General features: G+C 38.6%; 1 protein-coding gene across 1 annotated transcript in view; it reads left to right on the top strand.

The window, feature by feature from the left end:
* The window catches only part of uox (urate oxidase), a 321443-nt gene extending 303538 nt beyond the window's left edge, over positions 1-17905 (top strand). The window contains exon 9 of the mRNA XM_052610359.1: positions 17896-17905. The gene's annotated coding sequence lies outside the window, so the exon portion shown is untranslated. The remainder of the gene's footprint in view (positions 1-17895) is intronic.
* Positions 17906-25375: the final 7470 nt, after the last annotated feature.

Below are 25375 nucleotides of genomic sequence, written 5' to 3'. Positions count from 1 at the left end.
CTTACTTTTTTTTTATTATTATAAAATGTAGAAAATAAAAATAAAGTAATAAAAACTATGAAATAACATCAATTGAAGTATGGAAACCGTGTTGTTATTTAAAATTGTATATTTAGGTTTGAAGTTCAACATAATCTGGACATTATCTTGACTAACTTCATTAGGAGCATCCTGAGATACCTTTAAACAGTATTGAACAAGTTATTGTGTATTAATTGGATCAACTCATCAATTAAACATTTATTTATTTATTTATTTATTTTTGTAAATTAATTTGGACATAAACACATTTTATGTTTTATGTCTACAAAACTAATTTCAAGCAGTTTAAGCAATATCAAGAGAATATCCAAAATGTCCCAACTGACTGGCAGTAAACCCACACACAGACACACACACACACACACACACACACAATCTGTGTGAAATAATGAAAACCACTGTAATATTACTGTAATAAATATATTGTAACACTTCTAATATTCTATACTACCAGTTTAATGTGGAATATATCAATTGACTGCATTCACTTGTGGCCAAATGAAAATCTAAGAAAAAGGAAGAAAAAATTTCCATAGTTCCTTTGGATGACAACTGATCTGTCCATCTAGTGTATATTGTTGTAAATGTCAGGTCTTAAAGGAGCTGCTACAGCAGACATTAGGTCTCCAGGGAGTTCGGGAGTGTGTGATATTTCACACTCCACTCTTGAGCAGATGCGATGGACCTGTAGACATCCACTCAGGAGAGAGAAGATTCACATACAATTATCACAAGCTTTCAGTTCTCTATGAGTTCAGCTCAATTTCAATCACTCTTACAAAGGCCTCTGTGCTCACTCAGTCTTTGGTTGAGAATGCATGCGAGGATACACCAGAAAACTGGTTGTCTAATATGCAAAACCTAAAAAAAAATATAACTTCTTGTAAAAGCAAATGAAATAAGTAGAAATGTCTGCTTATTTTATTTGCTGCATGGTCTGAATAAAACCACATAAATGTTATTTCAGTACAATAATCTTATGACCACCTAAGACTGAAGTGAAAGTATTTTATCTCATATATTTATTTTTATTACTATTATTATTTTACAATATAAAATAGCATATAATGTTATATTTTATGATGGCAACATCTATATGTAATAGTGTATTACAATATGCATAAGATTTCATGTTGTGCATAACACAATCATTGATAACTGTGCTAAATTTCAAGAGAAACTAGTTGCATTTGAGTACTGAGGACTGAACATGGTCAAGTACATGTCCTTAATAACCAGAGCTTGTAAACACAATATCATTTATAGATCATCTCAACCCCGTATTGCAATTTTTAGTCCAGTGGTCTTCTTCATTTATCATCCATGTGATAATGCTGCCTTTTATGAAAACACTTTTGTTCAGCTTTCCTGAAGGGTGAAATCATTTGTAAGTTCTAGTTTGCATTTTGAAGAGCACATTAATCATTAGGGACAGTTGGACTATATGTAAATTAATTGCAGAGTGGTGCTAAAACTTTGACAAATTGCAGTTTCCTCTTTTTTTTTTCAACAAAAGGAAAGCCCTCTGTTATTTTAATGACCCTAAAAAATCCAGAAGCTCATGGTAACATGTCCACCCTTTAGCAGGTTATCCCTTAGGAATGTCATTAGGCGAATCAGTCAATACAGCCCATTGTGCATGATAAAAAGAGAGAGAAAGAGAGAAAGATAAAAAAAGAAAAAAATGTAGTTTTTCAGCTTAAATACTATACAGATATTAAAAGGTAAATATCATACACTGCCAAAATGATATAAATAATGACAAAATTATCTCATGTTTACAATTTCAGTTATAATTGTTCAGCTATAGAACAATCTTTTCTCTCTCTCTCTCTTTTGTAACCCTACAGCCCATTAGTAAGACTCAAGTACCACTTCATCAACACCAAACCAGAAAATTTTCCTTTATCTCATGCTGCATTTATAATAATAATAATAATAATAATAATAATTATTATTATTATTATTATTATTATTATTATTATTAAAATAATACCTATTGCAATGTTTCATATTTAAACTGAAACAATAAAAATTCTAAATTGATTTTGAGGCAAAAATATAGATTTTGGCAAGTTATAACTGCTTTTAAATTTATTGTAGGCCTAGAGTTAAAAAATTATAAGCCAACATTTTATAACTGCATTTAATTTCATTGTGATTGTCTGTGATTTTATGGGGCAAAATTAGCATTTAGTGTTTGACTGTAGAGAAAGTGCGAGTCTATATTCTGTATTCTATATTCTCCCAGATAATGATCATGAGTTTGACAAACTGCAGGTGGATTTTTATAGTTTGTAACTAACATTGATATCTATGCACATCTATTAGGTAATTCTGGACTGTTATGCTTAATAAAAATAGCTTGAATAATATTGACTTATTTAATTAATATGGGTGTTTATTATAATGTCACGTGACACATTTCAGCTCTTTTCTTATTTGATAACCCTCGGCCTGCTCTTATATCAATAACTGTTATGTTGCATTGTAATCTAGTGGTGCAATGCATTAATATTTTGTGGTGACCCATACTCAGAATTCATGCTCTACATTTAACCCATCCAAAGTACACACACAGACACACACACACACACACACAGCAATGTTCATCATTTATGCTGCAGCACCTGGGGAGCAGCTGGGGCTTTGGTGCCTTGCTCAAGGGTACCTAAGTCGTGCCGGCCCAAGATTCAAACCCACAACCCTAGGGTTAGGAATCAAAGTCTCTAACCACTAGGCCATGACTTATTATTCAAATAGTCGAAATAAACAAAAGACCATAACACGGGTCAAATAACTTTTTTTTATTATTGAAATTTTGTGTCCAAAGCACACGGACATACCAAGTCTTGAATATTAACTTCTTTACTCAATGCATTTTACACTGAACTCAACACGTGGTACATGCATGTTAAATAAATCCAGTATTGATTATACCTTCATACGATAGCAGTCTTGTGGCATGAAGTCACATGTATTTGAAATTTTTGTTTGTTTTTAAAGGAACTATTACGTGAAAATTACTATATTGTGTATTTTAACATCAACCTAACCCACTGGGCAAAGTTATGGCCAGTGGACGTATTTTTATGTCTTTGTAGACATGTCTTTTATGTCTGTCAACACGTTCCCTCCTTACTGCTTGCTCCGCAGACTGTTTACCCGCTGCCGAGCTCTTCCTGGTTCTCGTTTTCCCGTTTTTCTGAGCAATGCCAGCCCGAGTTATTTTCTGTTCATTGCCAGTTCATTCAATAAAGAGAGTTAACAATCTAGTACATTGGTAAGTTATTAACCCAACAATAGCGGGGTCAGTCTTTTTTTTTTTTTTTTTTTTGCAGTGACAAACATATTAAATATTTACAAACATATTTGTTTGGTTGTGTGGGCCGCGAGTTGAGAAAGGCTTGGAACCACTGGTATAGTGCACTAGTAAGAAATGTGTTGGCTGTTCGTCTGGCAGAGCAGATACTAAATATCTACAAGTGCATGAACCATAATTATATCCCCATGTAAAAAAGACAGAGGCCACAAACTGGGCCAATCAACAACAGACAAGACAGCATTGTGTTTGCACTTAAACTCTAGGAGCTAGATTTCCTGATTGTGTGTGTGTGTGTGTGTGTGTGTGTGTGAGTGTGTGTGTGTGTGTGTGTGTGTATACTATCATTAACAAAACAATACCGAGCAGTTCAAAGCTCTTATAAAGAGATGGAAGTAGACAGTACACTGCATCCAAATTGCTACTATACTATATAGTCATTATTAGGTATTAGTAGGTTTGAAATAGATTACAACATTTGGAATGATTTGCAAGAAAGAAATAGCAAGCATTTCTTCCTGTTCTTAATCTTGCAGTACAAAAAAAAAAAAAAAAAAAAGTATAATAACAGTAATATATCCATGGTATAATGGTAAATAACAGTTAATATATCCAAACTGATGTCTAAATGCCTTTCATTTAACATGCAATATTCTGAGATCATGTGACAACAATGGAGCATCTTTAAAATAGCAGGTCAAGTTTTACCCCATCCAAATTGTTTTATCACTTTCCTGCAGTTCCAGAGTTATTAACTTTGTGGAATAGGGCGAAGTAACATTTAATTTCCCAGAATGCATTATACTAAAAATTGAAAGGTAGCATAAATATTTGATGAGGTCACATGACAACACATTTTCTGTTTAGGTCTATTTGGTTTATTCTGTATAATTTTATAAAACAAAGCATAAGCACTTTTTTTTTTTTTTTTTGCAATATATTTTCTTTAGCACATTTTTCACCTGATTATTATTATTATTATATATATAAAAATATATATATATAGACTTTAAAAAAGCACAATTTAATATCTAGAGCTTCAGGACTGTAGCTTGCCATGTCCCTGCATATATCTATGTATTTATAATGCTGTTATATTGCACATTATTCTGTAACATTTTAATTAATTTTCTGTTTTGTGTCAGTGCTAATTAATGTATTCAAAAGCATCCATTACAAAATTACTTCTTAACTAAAAGTTGCACACGGCACACTCCAAATGGCAATGATCTGCCTAGAAATTCCTGGGAAACAACTCCATAAGCAGCCAAAAGCAAATTACCCCAAACTGTTCAATTGGAACAATGGCACAGGTCCACTTTTTTTTTTTTTTTTTTTTTTGCCCTGCGGGACCTACTTCATCCCATTGCAGTCAGTGTTTCGTGAACTTTCCATGTGAACAATCAATTGCAGAGTTAGAGGAGTAAAGCAGCCTTTATAAAATCAGGCAAAAAAATAACTGAAAATAACTGTAGTTGTAATGCTAGGTAATTATATATATGCTAGGTAATTATATATGTATATATATTAATTTATGCATCTTAAGGCCATAATTCACTTTTTTCTTCAAATATTTAATTGATAGAGTACTTGTATTATTATTATTATTATTATTATTATTATTATTATTATTATTATTATTATTATTATTATTATTATTATTATTATTATTTCTGTAATCTGTATATTCTTTGGGCTATTGTCTAAATTTTAATTTTTGCAGTGGTATTAGTATACTAAATGGATTAACTTTTAGTTATTGATATATTTTAAAGACAATACTTTCCTGGTAATTTGTAACTATTTAACATTTTTGAAAATTAATGGGTAATTCATATGAAATCATGCAACATTTTATGTTTTCATAAAAAAAAGTACTCGTTAGGCTTATAGGTGGGCTAAGGCACTGATCTCCATCCTTGAGGCTTTTTGTTTGTTTGTTTTGTTTTTGTTTCGTTAAATCATAGATTTGTAGAAAATTCACGTTGTACATATTATTGAATCAATCAAGTTAACTGACACGTCTGACCAGCACAACAGAAGAGAACATTTTAAAACATTTTGCACGTGTCTGGAAAAATGCAAGCCAGTGCATTAATGATTATATATCACAAATGCATGACAAATTGCCACTTTCATCTGCTGTGGCTAAATTTATTTTTTATTTATTTATTTGCATTTTGGTCCATTAACACAGTGAGGTTGAGCTGAGAGCAGGCAAATGGAAAAAAGCAACTCAAAGAGTACAGAAAGCAAACTTGCTGGAGACAGACTGACTGCAAAAAAAGTTAACATTGAGGTTGACACCCGTGATGGATAGCAGGCAGTGAGAGAAGTTTCTGTTTCTCTGCAGAGCACACATCACTTCTCTGCAGAGCACACATCATTTCCCATCAGCCACATGCACAATTTCTCAAACAGGAAGCGCAAAGTGGAATGCTCAGGCGGCCACTAGAGAAGCAAAGATATATATATACACATATATATATATATATATATGTGTGTGTGTGTATGTATATATATATATATATATATATATATATATATATATATATATATATATATATATATATATATATATATATATATATATAATTTATTTATTTTTAGTCATTTTACTTCTGTGTTGTTCATAAGCATTTGATATATTATATCACATACAGGCCAAAAACACCTTTTTCACAAAATTCACTGTTCCTTGTTGGTGGAATGATCTCACAAATCCCATTTTTCAATGCATTCCCTATTTCTGTATCCCTACTTCTTCTAGCTAGCTTATATTATTCTGGACAATGTTTGAGACACTGGATTGCTAAAACTTCTCATATTATTGCCTCCTTATGATAAATGGTTTGTTGAATTCCTCACTTGTATATGCTGTATACACTTTATTTTAATAGTCCACTTTAGACATTCTTCTGACTTCAAGTAACTTTACAACCTTATGTCAACTATAGCAGTCATTAGAGTAGCTCTGTCATGACAAATCTCAGAGAGTTTAGCCTGGCAATATACATGTCTGTGTTAATGTGTGTGATTTTGGTGGAATAGATCTCGCGCCCCCTTGCTCTGGACATTTTGTATGTCTCTCTTTGCTAACATACCTGATTCAGATAATCAGCTCTTTAGAAGTGAACACTGTGCATGAACTGTGTTCTGATCGACATGGTCTCTACAGAGTGTCCGTGAGCAAGGGATGTTTGAAGTTTATTTCACTTCGGAAAATTCATTTATGGATTTGCGCTGTGAAACGTCTTCACACATGGAGAAGTGTGACATCATACAGTATACCTTGGTAAATAAATATTTTAAATTCATGTCTTACACACTTCAATGCACTTTGAATGGGAAATATATGTTTGATTCGAACTGGAATCATGGCAGAATATCCTGGGTGCATCCACAGCGGAGTCCGCGAGCCAGGCCCCGGGCAACAACTTCTCCCCGTCTGGTCTTTGAGATCTCCACCTAGAACCGCTTCGCTCCCCTCCGTGAGACAGAATGCGATGCTGTGATCGTCGGGGACTCCATCGTGTGATATGTCTGTGCTACTCTAGCTGAAGGTAAATGCACACTCACTGATCGAGATTGAGTCCCGTGGTGACAATCATCGTGTCAGGACTACTGCCCACGTGTCGACGAGGACACAAAAGGTTCAGTAGACTTGTTTCTTTAAATGAATGGTTATTGTCATGGTGTAAAAAACAGAAACTGCTATTTATTAATAATTTTAATCTTTTCTGGGAGCGTCCTAAGCTTCTTCACACTGATGGCCTGAACCCCAGCAGCGTCAAATAACCAATAACCAGATGGCACCTGATTCAAATATTCCATCAACGTTTAATAGTAACAACTTTATGAATTTCTTCACTGATAAAATAGATAACATCAGAAATACAATAACAAATGTAGATTCTACAGCATTTAATACTTCAGTTTCATCCATCGCAACCAAAGATAAACTGCAGAGCTTTACAACTATAGGTCAGGAAGTGCTACATAAACGTATCACTGTATGTAAACCAACAAAATGTTTATTAGATCCTGTACCCACTAAATTACTGAAAGAGTTGTTACCTGTAGCCGAAGAACCGCTTCTCAATATTCAATTTATGTCTAAAGTATTAGAAAACGTTGTGTCTGCTTAACTGTGTTCCTTCCTGCAAAAAATGATCTGTATGAATAATTTCAGGTTTCAGGCCCCACCATAGCACAGAAACTGCAATTGTTAAAATTACAAATGACTTGCTGGTTGCATCATATCAAGGCTGCATCTCATTGCTAGTTTTACTTGATCTTAGTGCTACATTCGACACTATAGATCATGACACATTTCAATATACATGTTGCCCCTTGATAATATAATTAGAAAATACGGGATTAGTTTCCACTGTTATGCTGATGATACTCAACTATATATCTCAACGAGACCAGATGAAACTTCTAAATTATCTAAGTTAACAGAGTGTGTTAAAAATGTAAAAGATTGGATGACCAATAATTTTCTCCTTTTAAATTCAGATAAGACAGAGATATTACTTATTGGACCAAAAAACAGTACACACAATCACATAGACTACAGATTGTAACTAGACCGATGTACTGTTACTTCCTCTACACTCAAAAATCTGCATGTTATATTATGCGGCAACTTGCCTTTTGAAAAACATATTTCCCATGTTACAAAAACAGCATTTTTCCATCTTAGAAACATTGCCAAGCTATGAAACGTTACCTGTTTCTGATGCAGGAAAGCTAGTTCATGCATTCATGACCTCTAGACTGGACTATTGTAATGCACTTTTAGGTGGTTGTCCTGCATTTTCAATAAACAAGCTACAGGTAGTGCAAAATGCAGTGGCTAGAGTTCTTACCAGGTCAAGAAAATATGATCATATTTCCCCAATTTTATAGTCTCTGCACTGGCTACCTATTAAGTAATTATTATTACTTACCTATAAGGCCCTAAATGGTTTAGCTCCTTCGTACCTAACTAGCCTTCTACCATGCTACATTCCATCATGCTGCCTAAGGTCACATAACGCTGGACTTTTGGTAGTTCCTAGGATAGCAAAATCCACTAAAAGAGGTAGAGATTTTTTGCATTTGGCTCCACAACTCTGGAATAGCCTTCCTGATAATGTTAGGGGTTCAGACAAACTCTCTCTGTTTAAATCTAGATTAAAAACACACCACTTTCACCAAGCATTCGAATAATGGATCTCATAATTTGTGACTGCAGTTGTATCTGATCAAATGTGCAGTATTATTCTTTAGCTTGGGTTACACTAATTATTTTTACTTGGTTGGAACAGAAGCTATGCTAATTATGTGTTTATTTATTTCTCTGTTTTGCCACAGGATGTAACTAGGATTTACACAAGCTCTAATCTGTATCCAGAACACCTGAGAAGAGATGTTGCCAGCCCTTCAGAGGTGGTCATTGTCTGGTTGACCATGTCTATTTTTTATTTTTTTTCTGAAAAGACAAAATACTTACAATATATGTAACTGTGTAAATGCATGCCAACTTATTCTACTAACTCTAGTCCTAACCCAACAGTCTACTAATATTCTAATGCAAGTTTGTTGACACGTAGTGCAAATTAATGTGAGTTAATTGCCCTGTCTATCAACAAAAGTATTACCTAATTCGCTTTGGATAAAAGCATATGAATTAATGCAAATATAAATATTATAGCTCACACTTTATTTTTAATGGTACTTTTAAAGCACATATTAATGCCTTATTCTGCAAAAATATATTTTAGATCCCTTAATCCACCCCATACTTAAATTTAATAATTACCTTACTAACTATTAAGAAGTAGCAAAGTATTTATTGAGGCAAAATACTGTAAATAGTTAGTTAGTTGATTGTGAGAATTGGAACTTAGATTTAATTGTAATATAGTGAAGTAAATGTAGGCGTCCCACAGAGGGGACAGATGACAGTTAACAGGTTTAAACCTTTAATATGCTACTAATATGCAATACTGGTTAACAGTGAGAATTGGTCCTTAAAATAAAGTATTACTATATTACATTTTTAAGGATCCTAAATGGCATCAATTTAGCCAGAAGGAAGCTGACCCACTTTAAGAAAGCAATGTTTTGAAAGTGCCACAGCTTTCAAACTCTGTCAAACTCTGAATGGCTTACTTCAGTAGTCCCTGCACATTACATTTTACAGGAGAAAGTATTTTGCAAAAAATACACACCACCTATATTTTTGCTGATGTTAGCTTTGCATTTGGCATGTGATATTGCGTGCATTGCATTCGGCAACTTCTATCACCGTCTTAATCACTCCTGAACTGCAGGAGCACACAGAAGAAAAAAACAATGTGACTAGTGAATTACAAGTTCTTAAACAATGCTGAATTTGTCAAACAATGTGTCCACAAGCAAGTGGAATTTGATTTTTTTCATACCCTTTCATACCGCTTTCATACCCTTTCTACTCTGCGTCATTTAAATGTGCACCTGAATTTAGCACTAATAACAGAGTCACACCACAGCTCCCATGCTGCAAATGAAATGACAGTCAACAGCACCCCTCTGTCACACATCGTGGATTGGCCGTCTGCAAGTAAACACTTCAACAGGTCAAAAACACATGAAACAACATCAGCACTCACTGCCTGTCCTAGCTTGGTATGGCATGTCCCCTGAGCCATGCATTAAAGACTCTAGTCTTTGAGCATGGCTGTCAGATGCCAGCCCACCTTTCTACACATCTCTGCAGACATCTACCTACAATTGTTTTCCAGGCTCTGGCAAAACCGTACATTGTGGCAGGGCAGATAATATAATAACTAAGCCCTCTGCAATGGAATGAGATGAGACTGCTTGATATGGATCGAACAACAACAACAACAACAACAACAACAATAACAATAATAATAATAATAATAAAACAATAATAATAATGTAATTTTTATAATAATTAATAATAAACATTTTATTTAATGGTGCCTTTCAAAACAACCAAGGTCAAGCACACAAAGATAAAACATAATATACAAATCACTACACAAGACACGAACACACAACAAACACTCCACATATACAGATAAAGTCCAGTAAAGACTCAATAAAACATAAAAAAGCCTGTCTAAAAATATATGTCTTAAGACGTTTTAAAAGTCAGTAGGCAGTTAATATTACACAAGTGGAAGTATGCAGCCCGTGTGATATTATTAATTTGAGTTTCAAAGGATAGTGAGCTATCCCTGATAAAAATCCAAACTTTTAACCTAATAGGAAGGACAGATTGCATTATTGCCAATGTACAAGGAAAAACAATTAGATTTAGACAAAAAAGATATACTGCCAACAAGTAGGGCCTCAGTTTTGTTGCAATTTAACTTCAGGATGGTATCTGAAAGCCAATATTTAATTTCAGCTTAACAGCTGGACAAGATGGTGGAGAAAAAGAACCATTTAGTTTGGCAGACAGGTAAAGTTGGGTGTCACCCGCATAGCAATTAAAATTAATACCATGTTTCCTCAAAATGTAACCCAAAGGGAGTATATAAATAATGAAAAGAAGTAGGCCCAAAATAGAACCCTGGGGAACACCAGTGGTGACTGTAAATGTTCATGTTCTAACAGATTTAAATGATTCATACAGATTATTATTACATAAATGTTCATGAATTTGAATTGCAATAGACTTCAACACTATATCATACTAGATAAACTGTAAATTTGAAATTGGAAGAAAATGATCAAAGTTAAATGGATCAGCCCCTCATTTCTGAAGTATGGTAGTAATAATAGCAGATAAACATTAAGAGATGGAGGTACAAAACCAGAAACAAGTGAAGCTTGAACAATTTTTGTAATCAATTGCTACAGGGCTGGTAAGCAAGCTTTCATTAAAGGAGTTGGTATAGGGTCTGACTGACAAGTCGAAGATTACGATTTATTTATCAGACCCACTATCTCTAAAGTATTTGATAGTGTAAAGGTAGAGAAACAAGACTGGGGAGGTGCATGAAAGATCGATTGTCTGGAGTCATGGTGGAAAGTACTATTAAGTAATCGCTGATGTATATTTTTAGCCTTAGACTCCAAAACTGTCATAAAACGTTCATGTAAGTCAGTGGGATGCATATTAGATGGCAAAGAATCAGAAGATTGCAGAACACTATTCACCACAGAGAAAAGAAACCTGGAGTTCCCATTGCTGACTTTCAATTATGTTAGAAATGACACACTCACGAGCAGCAATGGAACGAGGAAAAACAAGGAAACGTGGGAGTTGCTCAAAATCAACAGACTTTAATGTTATAAAAATAAAACAGGTTACAGCTCAGGAATGTGACGATCGCGACCCAGTAAGACACAGGGAGAGAGAGATCCAAATGCAGGTCATTTTTATTGGGGTAATCCAAATCGTAGTCAAAACAAGCCAGGATCAAAACCAGAATGCAGTCCAAAAACAAACAAACAAAGGAGGAACAGGAAAGGGAATGGAACGGGAACTTGGAATACAAGGAATATCGGAGGACGAGAAGACAGGATCACGAAAGGAAAGGACTCCATACAGACAACAGGAAAGGACTGGTAAATATAGGGAGGGTTAATGAAAATTAAGTGAAGGCACCTGGTGCAATTAGCAGGAGTGCAATTACTGTGATGAAGGGACAAGGCTAGTGGGAATTGTAGTGCCTACGGTGAAGTGCCTAAGGGGAAGTGAGCCCACTAATGGACACCGAGGGAAACAGAGACTAGACAGCGTGACATTACCCCCTCCTCCACGGAGCAGCTGCCAGATGCTCCACCGGAACACAAGAAGAGACCAAAGACACAAAGAGACCAGGAGGGAGGTGGAGCGGTGGAGGACCAGGGGGAGGGACAGAGAACCAGGTAAAATGGGTAAACAGAGACAAAAAGTGCAAACACAAAAACAAGGTGCCCAGGAGGGAGGTGGACCGGCAGAGGATCAGGGGGACGGTCAGGTCAATAGATGGAAAACAGACAGAAGAGCAAAAACAAAACAACCACAAAACACAAGTCCAGGAAGGACATAACGTGACGCCCACCAGGGTGGAGCAGAAGATCACCACATCCATGTGGTCAAGACAGAAGCCCACCAGGGCGGAGCAGAAGACCACCACATCTGTGTGGTTGAAACAGAAGCCCCCCAGGGTGGAGCAGAAGACCACTACATCCATGTGGTCGAGACAGAAGCCCCCCAGGGCGTCGCAGAAGACCACCACATCAATGTGGTTGAGTCAGAAGCCCCCCAGGGCGACACAGAAGACCACCACATCCGTGTGGTCAATACAGAAGCCCCCCCAGGGCAGCGCAGAAGACCACCACATCCGTGTGGTCGAAAAACAGGAGAGCAAATCCGGTTAGGCAAGTCTGAGACAGAGAACATGAACAAGTTAAGGATAGCCTCCGTGGCCACAACAGGATCAGTCGGGCGCTCAGAGAGTTCGACTGAGACATGACGAGGCTCTGGAAGTTCCGCAGAGGCGAGGAGAGACTCCGCTAGATCAGCCGAGCCGAGGAGAGGCTCTCGTAGTTCAGCAGAGACGTGGAGAGGCTCTGGTAGTTCAGCAGAGACGTGGAGAGGCTCTGGTACTTCAGCAGAGGCGTGGAGAAGCTCTGTTAGTTCATCAAAGTCGTGGAGAGGCTCTGGTAGTTCCACAGAGACGTGAAGAGACTCTGGTAATCCCATGGTGTTTATACTGGATTCCAGAAGATCAATGCTGACTTGACTCTGTTCATGAAGATCATTGGTGATTTGACTTTGTCCATGAAGATCAATGGTGACTTGACTTTGTTCATGAAGAATACTGGTGACTGGACTTTGCACGTGATTTTCATTGGTGACTTGCCCTTGTCCTCAGGGTCAACTGACGCTGTCATTCTGTGCAGATGCGCTGGATAAGTAGCCATCTTGTGCCATGACTCTGGACCGGCAGCCATCTTGGGCCGTGGCGCTGGACCGGTAGCCATCTTGGGCATTGGCACTGGGCTGGTGGCCATCTTGTGCATTGGCGTTGGGCTGGCGGCCATCTTGTGCAATGACACTGGACTTGCGGCCATCATGGGCAGTGGCATTGGGCTGACGACCACCTTGTGCTGTGACGCTGGGCTGGCGGCCATCCCACCGGAAGAGACAGGAAGACTGGGGCATCCCACGGAAGCCGATGCTGCAAGTAGCACACGAATTCCCAGAACCCAAATGTGTCCAAATGAACCATTTCCTCTTGAGGAGCCGGGTCATCCAACCCGGTATTAAAATAGTCCTTTAGGGCCGCATCATTATATCCCATGCCCTCGGCCAGGGACCAGAACACCTGTGCCATGGCACCCACCTCATTGCCCTCTTGGTGGAGGGTGGTCAACTTTAAATATTTAGTTCCCCGCTCCACCATACTGGCTGGGGAACGTGAAACATCAAACAACATACCGCTGGATCTTAGGGATGGAGTCATTCTGTGACGATCACGACCCAGTAAGACACAGGGAGGGAGAGATCCAAGTGCAGGTAAGTTTTATTGGGGTAATCCACATCATGGTCAAAACCAGAATGCAGTCCAAAAACAAACAAACAAAGAAGGAACAGGAAAGGGAATGGAACGGGAACTCGGAATACGAGTCAGATTTACCTTCGGACAGTGCATTTTTTTAGCTTTTTGGATATGTTCAGTATACTTTTCTTTATCAACAGTAACAACAGACCTGACGTACAAACGCTCTAACCTATGGCCTTTAGTTTTAAGTTCATGCAGTTCTTATGTAAACTAAGGAGCTAAATGTAAAAATTAAACAGTTAGAGTTTTCACAGGTGCAAAATCATCCAAAATCATATTCAGTCCATCATTTTAATATTAAACCAGTTCATTAACAGTAGAGAAATCAGATTTAATGGAATAGCTGGAAAGTTCAACTGTAAAAGTAGGCACATTTATGTTCCTAATATTTCCAAATGTGATCAGTCGACACAGAGTTACTTTAACTGACAGCTGGGCACAAAAAGACACCAGAAGGTGATCTGATATGGACTGATCAGAAAATGTACTATCATAAAGTGTTATACCAGAACAGCAAACAAGATCAAAAGTATGCTCTTAGAATGAGTGGTCATTGTGTTAAATTGCTGCATAACAAAGCAATCCAAGCATGATAAAAATTCACTTGTAAATGCATTGCTGACATTATCTATGAATGTTAAAATCACCCAGCATAAAAAAACAAAAACAAAAAAACATTTGGAGACATGGAACATAGATATGTCAGTTCAGTTCAGAAGGTTCAGTTAAAAAGGCATTATTGTTCTTGGGAGGGCGTTAAATAGTTGCGAGAATGGTAGGAATTGCCCCATTAATTTTTAAGGCAATTGATTCAAAAGAAGAGTATGCAGGCAAAGTTAACTGAGATGCTTTCAATTTCACTGCCAGGGCGGCAGTGGCTCAGTGGTTCATGTAGTTTGTCTACAAACCGGAAGGTTGGTGGTTCGATCCCCGGCTCCACCTGACCAAGTGTCGAGGTGTCCTTGAGCAAGACACCTAACCCCAGCTGCTCCCGATGAGCTGGATGGCGCCTTGTATGGCAGACACCGCCGTCGGTGTGTGAATGGGTGAATGTGAGGCAAATTGTAAAGCGCTTTGGATGGCCATGTGGTCTGTTGAAAGCGCTATATAAATGCAGTCCATTTACCATTTACTTTATAAAGTATCGCTAGCCCCCTCCCCATCCCTTAACACAGGATTTACAAAAATAACCATATCCTGGGAAAACAAACTGCTTTAGATGAAAAAAGTCAGCTGGTTTCTGCCATGTCTCGGTTAAACAGAGAAAGTCAAACTTACGGTCAGACAGCAGATCATACAACAAAGGAGAGATTGCATAAGCTGTATGCATATTGGGCCAATCCTTCAATGGCTGCATATCACTGCCAGAGGTAGACAGCTATACTTACACATTTGACATTTCAGAGTATGCAGTGTTCCCTCGATTAAAGCACTATAACTGGTACACAACAGTTATGGGAAGCAGGAATTGTAAACAAAGGAATTCTGTTATTGTCTGTGGAACTGTAAAATAGGTTATTCCCTTTATCACATACTGTAGCACTTGCTTTGGAAACTGACATTAGAAGCCTAAGCAGATTATAGGTGTCTCCAAATGCTAACAAAAACTAGCATTTACATGTACACAAAATTTGTAACCTGATTACCATAGTGAGCTCTTAAATTGTCTTTTTCTGGGAAATCCTAATAACATCTGGAGAAAGCTTTTTATGAACATCTCAGTGGTAGTACAGTAGCTCGGCTGGTTCATGCTACGCTGGCTTCCATCTTTGTTCATGGACACTCAGTTCCATTTTAATTTTAATTTTTTGTCAGACAGTCTGTTTTAAGTGGCATGTGATTAAACACTCTGGAGCCACAAGAAAAAGTAAAATGTCAATTTCATACGAAATTATATGCATATTAATATTACATTATATTATTAATTATTATGCAGTTTTGCTCATAAATTTATTTTACAATAAACTTGCAAAATAAGAGTCCTGTAAAACATGTTTCACAAAAAGATATTTGCACCCCACCTGTCCTGGCCCCCACCAAACCTGGCGGTAAACGGAAGAGCAAGAGGCCCTGGGACAGGCGACCCAGAGAGAGAGAGGAAGCTGCTTTTGGGGGATGGTAAAGGCACCTCTCCTTCCCCCAGAGGAGGGCCGGGTGGAGAATCTGGAAATCTCAATAAGAGGGTGTTTTTCTCTATCTCTGTGTCTCAGGAGGGCACGGAGAGTTTCGGACGGCCTAACTCCAGACCTTACGCATCCTCCTCCTTGGGTCCCTGTGTTCTGCCTCACAGCTCCACTGCGTGTATGACGGTGGTTCCGCTGGTCCCGATTGCATGGTATCTAGGTGCCTGGCTAGCGCTACCCAGCTTCCCCCCAAGTTCAGCAGCATCTGCTTCACAACAGTAAAGGAGGCCGGTGCTCCTGTCTTGTGTCCAATGATCGCAGTCCTACTGGTGAAGGACACGATAAGGCAAGGCAAGACAAGTTTATTTATATAGCACATTTCGTACACAATGGTAATTCAAAGTGCTTTACATAAAAGAAAGTAAAATAATCATGAAGAAAAATAATAACAAAAATAAAACTTTTAAAATGATTAAAACATTTAAAAACTGAAAATGATTTTACATAAAAAATAAAATAAAATAAAACAGTGAAAATATAGTGCAATCAGTTCGGACATTGCACAGTGCTCATTCAATAAATGCACAGCTAAAAATATGCGTTTTGAGTGTAGATTTAAATGTGACTAGTGTTTTAGCACATTTGATCTCTTCTGGAAGCTGATTCCAACTGCGGGCGGCATAGTAACTAAAAGCGGACTCCCCTTGTTTTGTGTGAACCCTTGGTATTTCTAACTGACTTGATCCTAGTTATCTGAGTGCTCTGTTAGGTTTATATTCAGTGAACATATCTGCAATATATTTCGGTCCTAGGTCATGTAGTGACTTATATACACGTAAAAGTACTATAAAATCAATCCTAAATGTAACTGGAAGCCAGTGTAAGGACCTGAGGACTGGTGTGATATGCTCAGATTTTCTGGTTCTAGTCAGAATCCTGGCAGCAGCGTTCTGGATAAGCTGCAGCTGTCTAATGGTCTTTTTGGGAAGGCCAGTGAGGAGCCCATTACAATATTCCACCCTGCTGGTGATAAAGTCATGAACATGTTTCTCCAAGTCTTGACTGGAAAAAAAAAACCTTCTAATTCTTGCAATGTTTTTTGAATGATCGTATGCTGATTTAGTTACTGCTTTGACATGACTACTGAAACTAAGGTCTGTCTCCAGAATCACACCAAGATTCCTGACTTGATTTTTAGTTGTTTGACCCCTAGAGTCAAGGTATGCATTCACCTTGAACACTTCATCTTTGTTTCCAAATGCAATGACTTCAGTTTTTTCCTTATTTAACTGAAGATAGTTCTGGCACATCCAACTATTAATTTCATCAATGCAGGCAGAGGGAGTCAATGGGGCTGTAGTCATTTGGAGATAAAGCTAGGTAAATCTGGGTATCATCAGCATAGCTGTGGTAGGCAATTTGGTTCTTTCTCATTATTTGACTTAGTGGAAGCATATACAGGCTAGACAAGAGCGGTGCAAGAATTGAGCCTTGTGGGACTCCGCATGTCATGGACGTCCACTTAAACTTATGCTCTCCTAAACTCACATAAAAGCCTCTCTCACATAATGATCTGAACCATATGAGTACCATCCCAGGAAGCCCGACCCAGTTTTCCAGTCTCTCTAGTAGTATGTTATGATTGACAGTATCAAACGCAGCACTGAGATCTAGCAATACCAGCACCAATGTTTTGCCAGAGTCACAATTTAGGCACATATCATTTATTATCTTAATGAGTGCTGTTTCTGTGCTGTGATGCGGTCGGAAACCAGATTGAAAATTGTCCAGGTATCCATTTGAGTTTTATTTGTTCAGCTGATTAAAAACTACCTTTTCTATAATTTTGCCTATAAAAGGAAGATTAGATATTGGTCTAAAATTGCTCAAAATTGTGTTATCAAGATTGGTCTTTTTCAGGAGGGGCTTAGCAACTGCAGTTTTTAGGGAGTTTGGAAATGTCCCTGAAAGAAGTGAGGCATTCACCACTTCTAAGAGATCTGCTTTTAAGCAGTAAAGCACACTTTTGAAAAAAGATGTGGGAAGTGTGTCAAGACAACAGGTTGACGATTTTAGTTGCTGCACTATGTCTTCCAGAATTTTGCTATCAATTGTTTCAAAAATAGACATAGTATCTTTTTGATATTTTGGCCAAATCTGTCTGACTTCTGCATTACTTGAGGATGTGCTAATCGCCTTCCTGATATTTATGATCTTCTCAGAAAAGAAACAAGCAAACTCATTGCATTTGCTGTCTGAGAGCATATCACTGGGGGGTTTGTCAGTCTCTCAACAGTGGCAAAAAGAGTACAAGTGTTATTTAAGTTACTGTTTATAAGGTTTGAGAATAAATTCTGTCTAGCTGTGGCTAGTTTCACATTAAAAGCATGAAGGCTGTCTTTAGATGCTATAGTGAATTTCAAGTTCCGTCTTCCTCCACATACACTCAGATTTTCTGCATTGTCTTTTCATAGTCTGAACTGCTGTTGATCTTCTCCAAACTGATTTCTGTATGTTTGTTTTCTTACTGACTATTATTGGTGCAATATCATCAATAACATTCTTAACTTTAGAGTTGAAGGAATCAAGGAGAATTAAACAGAGTCTGCAGAAATGTTTGGTGTTAAAGATATAGCCTCCATAAATAGTACACTTGTGTTCTCGTTTATGCATCTCCTTATGACAGAGACAGATCTAGATTCAGTGGTAGCAGAGAGCAATATATCAAAGAAAATACAGAAGTGGTCAGATAGTGCTATGTCCTTAGTGACAATGGATGAAATGTTTAGACCCCTACTGATGATTAGATCCAGAGTGTGTCCACCTTTGTGTGTGGGTCCATGCACATGCTGAATCAGGTCAAAGGCATTTAGAACCGTTATCATTTCTTTTGTAGTTTTGTTTTCTGCATTATCTTTGTGCAGAATTGCTTGCATTGATATAAATCTTTAAATAGAACAGCTACACCCCCACCTCTCCTAACAGTCCTGCAAACACTCATGTAAGTGAAGTTAGGAGGGGCTGCTTCATTTAGGATTGTTGCACTGCAGCTGTCTTCTAGCCATGTTTCATTTAGAAACATAAAATCCAGATTGTTTGTGGTTATAAAGTCATTGATTAGAAATGATTTATTTTTTAGTGAGCGGATGTTTAAAAGTGCTAACTTGATGGCAGTGCTTTGTGTCTTTACATCAATCTTAGTTTGATGCATAATAGGCCGCAGATTAGATGTGTTTGCCCTACAGCTTGAGAAGGCCTTAGACTTTCTATCACATGATAAAACTGAAATAGAGAAAGCTACAGGCACACTGGGTTCCCGCTTGTTCTGTAAGCATTTGTGAATGTTGCTGCTATTATAGCGGGGACCCGACACATATCACTGAGAGCTGCTATCAGTTGTTTTTGGTTCACCTTCAGCAGATAGAGGGTTTGGGCCCTGGCGTTGTGGCAGCGGTTGGAGAGCTCTCATAGGAACAGGGCCCACAGGCTTTGGTGGTTGGGGGGCCCGCCATTTTTTTTTTTTTTTTTTTTTGATATCTGCGGGCTAGCAGCGAATGAGTGGGAGAGTTTAGTCCAAACATACACCAATTCTTCCATTTTCTGTGAGAAGCACAGAAGTGGAGATGCTGGAGAGAGGGATAATGTGTCTGGTGAGATGGGCTGTGTCTCTGGTGTTTCCGGTGGCTGTGATGTGTTGTCCTGGCTTCCCTGGCTGTTTTCCAGAAAGTCATCCCTGGGTGCTGAATCTTGTAGCTGTTTTGATACATCACAGTCAGATTTGCAGTCTTGTGCTTCATCGGAATGTTCTGAAGTTCCTTGTTCACATCAGAGACCGTTGCTTGAGGAAGGCGGCATGTTGTTGTAGTCCTGCTACGGATGTTTCTGATAACAGAGTCACCCACTATCAGAGTCCTGGGCTCGGCTGCGCTCTGAGCTGAATGCCGCTGTCTGCTCGACCTTGAGCACCTGTTAGTAGTGGTGTTGGCTGCTGGCTGATCCGGTCCATGTTTAATCACATTTGGGGATTCCTCACCCACATTTATTAATGCTTCAAATCTGTTCTCTAGATGTATAAGGGGTGGTAGAATACCAGTATTTACAAGCCTTGTCATAGTCAAATCTGGGGTAGAGGAAGCTATGGCAGCAATACGAGAAACTCGTGACAATCTGATATCTCGTGTTCCTTTGGGTCTCGCTCCCTGTTTGTGCCATCGATTAGTGTGGCGATCATTTTCGGCTTGTTCCTCTACACTTGGTATAAACTGTTGAGATTCAGAAGATTCATGAGACTCACCGGCTGTATGCTGAAGGGGTCCATGACGATGGTCTGCTAAGTGTTCCGTATGTTTTGGAAGTCCAGAAAGTAACTTTGTTTCAAGAATCACAATCCTTTGTAGAAGTTTGCAGCAGTTCATGCAACAAGTAGATCCAACAGGAGGCATTTTCTCTCTCTTCTGTTTGGATGTAGGCAGTTGTTATCCCGTCACAGGAACGTAAGATGATAGCAGTGGGAGACAAAGTCTTCTTTTTGTAGTATTATTCCAGTCCCAATGTTATTAGTTTTAGCGTTTGTGCCAAAAATCTGTTGTTTGAGCACTGTGCTGATCTGCTGAAGTAAAAAGCCTACACGAGGCTCTTGTTCCCCTCAGAAAGCAGGGTGTTTGCATCCTCAATCATCTCGATGATTTGCTTATACTCAGTCTCAGGATCAGTTGTGTGAGAACTGGGACCTGGTGCTCTGGCACCTCATCCTGTTGGGTCTTCGGGTCAACTGGGAAAAAAACTAACTCTCCACGATGCAGAGGATCTCTTTTCTCTATATGGAGTTGGATTCAGTCGAACAGACAGCACACCTCACAGGGGAATGTGGGTGGTCACTGCTGACCTGCTTGAACTCATTCAAGGGCAGGACAGCGGTCCCACTGAAACAATTTCAGAGGCTCCTGGGGCATATGGCAGCTGCAGCAGCACTTACATCGCTAGGGGTATTGCATATGAGACCGCTACAGCACTGGATTCATGGCCAAGTCCCAAGGTGGGCATGAAAGTGTGGCACTCACCGGGGCAAAGTTACACCAGCCTGTCGCCAAAACTTTACCCCTGTGGTCAGATCTTATGCTTCTCTGGGCAGGAGTGCCCTTGGAACAGTTCTCTAGGCATGCTGTGGTTTACAGGATTCCTCCACCAACGGCTGGGGGGCCATGTAGAATGGGCATGCAATGTCTGGGGAATGGACGGGCCCTCATCTACATTGGCATATCAGTTGCCTAGAGTTGTTAGCAGTGTGCCTTGCCTTGAACGGTCTCCAATGGATGCTTACGTGGCAATCACATGCTGGTCCGAATGGACATCACAGTGACCATTGTGCACATCAACCAACAAGGTGGTCTGAGCTCCCGTCGCATGTCGCAACTTGCCTGCCTTCTCCTCCTTTGGAGTCGGCTCAACCATATGGCCGATGAGCTACGCTCGAGCATTCCACTTTTTTCCATCACTTAGCAGGAATGTGTTGCGTCCCACTCTCTTCTCTACTCTTGGTCTTAGTGTTTATACTTGACTAACTCAGGCCCAGGACAGGAAGCAGACGGACTGGCTAAACCGACTGTCTGCTAGCTGTCTCACAGAGGTTTAAAGTCAGCATTTATAGACATTCTGAACTCTATTGGGGTTAGACAACACGTTTCAGGACCTACTCATTGTCAAAATCATACTCTAGATACTGTCACATGGAATTGATGTTGATAGTGTTGAAATTATGAAGCCAAACGATGATATAACAGATCATTATTTAGTTTTGTGCAAACTTCATACAGTATAGCCAAAATTGTAAATTCTACTTCTTGTTACAAGTATGGAAGAACCATCACTTCTGCCACAAAAGACTGCTTTTTAAAGAGCCACACAGATGGGAAATCAAAAATTACCTGTATTACAGTGTATGATGTAGCTGTCAATCAGTGTAAACAATGTGCAAAGTAATTAAACCAAAGAGTACACAATTTATAAAGTTATTGGCTTCTAAAGTAAGGAGTCGACTCTGAATCGCTGAAATGAGTCGTTATAGATTTCAAATCTTGGGAGAAACAAAACTCTGACCTGCCCCACCCACCACACAGACGCTCTAGTTGGTGTGATGGCATCATGTCGAGGAGACAGTGTGTTTTTAAAAAGGCAAGTTTGTTTTATTTTCGCTGCCAAAGAATGAAGATCAGAAGAACCAATGGCAAAAATTCATTTTTTACCACAATACCAGAGCAGTAATCAATCAATCAATCAATCAATCAATCAATCAATCAATCACCTTTATTTATATAGTGCTTTAAACAAAATACATTGCGTCAAAGCACTGAACAACATCCATTTGGAAAACAGTGTGTCAATAATGCAAAATGATAGTTAAAGGCAGTTCATCATTGAATTCAGTTATGTCATCTCTGTTAAGTTTAAATAGTGTCTGTGCATTTATTTGCAATCAAGTCAATGATATTGCTGTAGATGAAGTGACCCCAACTAAGCAAGCCAGAGGCGGCAGCGGCAAGGAACCAAAACTCCATCGGTGACAGAATGGAGAAAACAAACCTTGGGAGAAACCAAGCTCAGTTGGGGGCCAATTCTCCTGTGACCAGACGAAACCAGACGAAACAATTCCAGGCTGCAGCAAAGTCAGATTGTGCAGAAGAATCATCTGTTTCCTGTGGTCTTGTCCTGGTGGTCCTCTGAGACAAGGTCTTTACAGGGGATCTGTATCTAGGGCTCTAGTTGTCCTGGTCTCCGCTGTCTTTCTGGGCAGTAGAGGTCCTTTCTAGGTGCTGATCCATCATCTGGTCTGGATACGTACTGGATCCGGGCGACTGCAGTGACCCTCTGATCTGGATACAGACTGGATCTGGTGGCCACGGTGACCTCGGAACAAGAGAGAAACAGACGAATATTAGCGTAGATGCCATTCTTCTAATGATGTAGCAAGTACATAGGGTGTTATGTGAAGTGTTTCCGGTTCACCTAATTAATGCAGCCTAAAAATCCTTTAACGGATTTGGATATTAAAAGCATATTAGTATGTCATGTGTATGCCAGGTTAAAGAGATGGGTCTTTAATCTAGATTTAAACTGCAAGAGTGTGTCTGCCTCCCGAACAATATTAGGTAGGTTATTCCAGAGTTTAGGCGCCAAATAGGAAAAGGATCTGCCGCCCGCAGTTGATTTTGATATTCTAGGTATTATCAAATTGCCTGAGTTTTGAGAACGTAGCGGACGTAGAGGAGTACAATGTAAAAGGAGCTCATTCAAATACTGAGGTGCTAAACCATTCAGGGCTTTAGAAGTAATAAGCAATATTTTAAAATCTACACAATGTTTGATAGGGAGCCAGTGCAGTGTGGACAGGACCGGGCTACTATGGTCATACTTCCTGGTTCTAGTAAGAACTCTTGCTGCTGCATTTTGGACTAGCTGTAGTTTGTTTACTAAGCGTGCAGAACAACCACCCAATAAAGCATTACAATAATCTAACCTTGAGGTCATAAATGCACGGATTAACATTTCTACATTTGACATTGAGAGCATAGGCCGTAATTTAGATATATTTTTGAGATGGAAAAATGCAGTTTTACAAATGCTAGAAATGTGGCTTTCTAAGGAAAGATTGCGATCAAATAGCACACCTAGGTTCCTAACTGATGACGAAGAATTGACAGAGCAACCATCGAGTCTTAGACAGTGTTCTAGGTTATTACAAGTAAAGTTTTTAGGACCTATAATTAACACCTCTGTTTTTTTTTTCTGAATTTAGCAGTAAGAAATTACTCGTCATCCAATTTTTTTATATCGTTTTTCAAATTGGTGTGTTTCACCGGGCTGCGAGGAAAAATAGTATCATCAGCATAACAGTGAAAGCTAACACCATGTTTCCTGATGATATCTCCCAAGGGTAACATATAAAGCGTGAAGAGTAGCGGCCCTAGTACTGAGCCTTGAGGTACTCCATACTGCTCTTGTGATCGATATGATACATCTTCATTCACTGCTACGAACTAATGGCTGTCATATAAGTACGATTTAAACCATGCTAATGCACTTCCACTGATGTCAACAAAGTGTTCAAGTCTATGCAAAAGAATGCTGTGGTCAATTGTGTCAAACACAGCACTAAGATCCAATAAAACTAATAGAGAGATACACTCACGATCAGATGATAAGAGCAGATCATTTGTAACTATAAAGAGAGCAGTCTCAGTACTATGATACGGTCTAAATCCTGACTGGAAATCCTCACATATACCATTTTTCTCTAAGAAGGAATATAATTGTGAGGATACCACCTTTTCTACTATCTTGGACAGAAAAGGGAGATTCGAGATTGGTCTATAATTAACAAGTTCTTTGGGGTCAAGTTGTGGTTTTTTATGAGAGACGTAATAACAGCCAGTTTGAAGGTTTTGGGGACATATCCTAATGACAATGAGGAATTAATAATAGTCAGAAGAGGACCTATGGCTTCTGGAAGCACCTCTTTTAGGAGCTTAGATGGTATAGGGTCTAACATACATGTTGTTGGTTTAGATGATTTAACAAGTTTATACAATTCTTCCTCTCATATAGTTGAGAATGAGTGGAACTGTTCCTCAGGGGGTCTATAGTGCACGGCCTGATGTGATACTGTAGCTGACGGCTGAATGGTTGCAATTTTATCTCTAATAGTATCAATTTTAGAAGTAAAGTCATTCATAAAGTCATTACTGTTGTGGTGTTGGGAAATGTCAACACTTGTTGAGGCTTTATTTTTCGTTAATTTAGCCACTGTATTAAATAAATACCTGGGGTTATGTTTGTTTTCTTCTAAAAGAGAAGAAAAAGTAATCAGATCTATCAGTTTCTAATGCTTTTCTGTTGGATATGCTACTTTCCCGCCAAGAAATACAAAATACATCTAGTTTTGTTTTCCTCCAGCTGCCATCCATTTTTCGGGCTGCTCTCTTTAGGGTGCGAGTATGCTCATTATACCATGGTGTCAAACTGTTTTCCTTAACCTTCCTTAAGCGTAAAGGAGCAACTGTATTTAAAGTGCTAGAAAAGATAGAGTCCATAGTTTCTGTTACATCATCAAGTTGTTCTGAGGTTTTGGATATGCTAAGGAATTTGGATACATCAGGAAGATAACTTAAAAAGCAGTCTTTTGTGGTACAAGTGATGGTTCTTCGATACTTGTAACAAGAAGTAGAATTTACAATTTTGGCTATATGAAGTTTGCACAGAACTAAATAATGATTTGAGATATCATCACTTGGCTGAATAATTTCAACACTATCAACATCAATTCCATGTGACAG

This window comes from Carassius gibelio, chromosome A11 (assembly GCF_023724105.1).
Source record: "Carassius gibelio isolate Cgi1373 ecotype wild population from Czech Republic chromosome A11, carGib1.2-hapl.c, whole genome shotgun sequence".
In the NCBI taxonomy this organism is placed as follows: Eukaryota; Metazoa; Chordata; class Actinopteri; order Cypriniformes; family Cyprinidae; genus Carassius; species Carassius gibelio.
This window is presented reverse-complemented; position numbering and strand designations above follow the sequence as displayed.